The sequence below is a fragment of the Macrobrachium rosenbergii genome, chromosome 3 (assembly GCF_040412425.1).
Source record: "Macrobrachium rosenbergii isolate ZJJX-2024 chromosome 3, ASM4041242v1, whole genome shotgun sequence".
Taxonomy (NCBI): Eukaryota; Metazoa; Arthropoda; class Malacostraca; order Decapoda; family Palaemonidae; genus Macrobrachium; species Macrobrachium rosenbergii.
The window spans coordinates 77,377,270-77,379,970 of record NC_089743.1 but is presented as its reverse complement, the minus strand read 5'-3'; positions in this window follow the sequence as shown (position 1 = coordinate 77,379,970).

The following is a 2,701-nucleotide window of genomic DNA, read 5'->3' as shown; positions in this document are numbered from 1 at the left end:
TTATTAATCGAACATTGTCACCAGTTGAAATTTTAGAGCTCCAGTTCCATTTTTATGATTATTGTTGTTGCTGTTGTTTATTGGTGGTGTAATGATTAAGCCTATCTATGCTTTGTCTTGTATTTTTGTCATTGTTACTGGTCTTAAAGTATAAAAAAAATCGTGCTGTTGTATCCATATATGTTTTGTATAATCACAATAAACAAATCTATATTATCAGCTCTCTAAAGTATTTTTTGATACCTTGCTAGCAATGAGTTTTACCATTGTGGTGGTGGTGTAATGATTAGGCCTATATATACTTTGTCCTGTATTTTTGTCATAGTTACTGGTCTTAAAGTAAAAAAAAATTCTTGTTGTTGTATCTATATATGTGTCTTATATAATTACAATAAACAAACCTATGTTATCAGTTCTCCAAAGTATTTTTTGATACCTTGCTAGTAATGAGTTTTACCATTGCAGTCAACAAATTTTTTCAGATTAGGTAATCGTCTGTAGACAGTTATTCATAAGTTGACTTCATTTTTACACTACCGGTCCAGCACTACTTTTTGACATGTCGCTAACTGTTGCTTAATAGCCAGGTATTTTTGATGTTTGATCACTTGTACAAATAGATTAGTTCACTATATATACATATATATATATTTATATATACTTATATATTTATGTATATACGCGTATGTATGTATATTTGCACACAAATATTACTTTTGTCTTCATGTCCTTTCACTTGTAAAGGTTGGCTTCAAAACGTGTCAGTTTTTTTGTTATCCTGTTATCTGTTCAATCGAATGAACACCAAATTCTGTGGGCTTGTTCCGAATGAATAGGGTTCATCTTCTGAATAATAATAATAATAATAATAATAATAATAATAATGATAATATAATAATAATATCAGAAAGCATTTTTATAGGGAGGTTCCTAACCCCTGCCCTTCTTGACCCTGTATGTGACCCACCTTTGTAAACTAAGTACCAGATACTTAATTTATTTAGGTCAACAAAGACTCAATGGATTTTTCATGAAATCGGCGTAAATAGCTTGCCGCCCGCTTAGGATCGATCTCGGGACAGGTGTTGGTAGAGCACGGCTCTCGTCCAAATAGTACACCAGTAACGTCAGGAAGCTTATGACAAATGTCTAGTAGAGGATCATCCTGTTAACTTCTTGAGAATATATACAGTTTAATTACACACACACACATACAGTATATATATATATATATATATATATATATATATATATATATATATATATATGTATATATATATATATATGTATATACTATATATATATATAATATATATATATAGATTCATGTATATATTTCAATTATTGTTTTAGACCGTCACTATCAGAATGTTCAAATGAAGTAAAATTTAGAAGTGTGATTCCTTTCGAGTGTAATGTCAAATATTGTGGATTTACGTATCAGAAAATAAAAAGAAAATGTTTTCTTTTATTTAGATTATATCTTTGTTCCAGTTACGCATTTACCAGAAGAATTGTGTGAGGCGGAGTCATTTCATCATTTAATATCTTATTTCCCGCCGCAAAGTGGCCTTGGCCTCCATCAGTACATTTGAAGGTCATCAGATGATTCAACTTTTAATTTCCCCCGTCCAGTCCACACCCTTCCATCGATTGCCCTGTTGTTGCGATGAGGAGTAAGTAGAAGAATGAATCTCCCTCCTTGCGGTGATAATGTGAGTCACTCATCCATTCCCTTGGTCTATTTTAGAGAGAGAGAGAGAGAGAAAGAGAGCGAGCGGTGGTGGGGGAAACCTTGATTGTTAAAAGGACTGACGTGGAAGTGCAAGAAAAAGATGACTAAGAGTAATAGACTTACTCGAGCGTATCTACAATAGAAGTAAAATTAGTATAAGATAATATTATAATAGTATGAGAGAGGATCAAGACGGCAAATCTCGACGCTAAGAACGGTACGGGATTTCAGTTACGCACTGACCCAATGCCCGCATCAGGGTAGCATTATTCTGCAGAATTATATAAGAGCCATTGACTAGAGGGGTTGGTTCTAGGCTTAACGACGTCATCTCGAAACTTGAGTTTGTTATCCGTTCTGTCTTTGTTACACAGATTTTAAGTGGTGTATGTATGTATATGTATATATCGGGAATGAGAGAGAAAGCTAAACAGGGGGACTGGACGTTTCCTGAGTTAAACGATATCAGAAAAGAATTTCAAGTATTCGAGGAAGTTTCGTGGAAGAGAGGACAATTATTGATTAGTGCGACCTGAGAGTTTCAAAGTTTAAACTTTGAATTATGTGAGTTTAATACTGTTGATGTATGACGTTCCCTTCTGTTATTAAAATAATAAATCGTAAAGTATACTGAAATTTATGCCAGTTAATGGTAATGATTTCTTTCACAATTTGGTTCCAGTTACGTATCAGATGAAACAGCAGTGCTCACTAGGGTTGTCCAGGAAATCGGAAGTAAAATGAGTCACTTTCAGCACGTTTATATTTTTAATCATCTCTAGAAAATTAAAGAGCATGAATCAGCTTGGACGCTCTTCACAATTCCTCTGCGGGAGATGAATCGTCTCTTCGGGTAATAACATTCAGTACAAAGAAAATGATGACGTCATCGAAAAAGAGTAACAAAAGCTAGTGGTCCCATGCAGTCTCCTGCCTAAATTATCCTATACAATGCCAGTTGGCTCC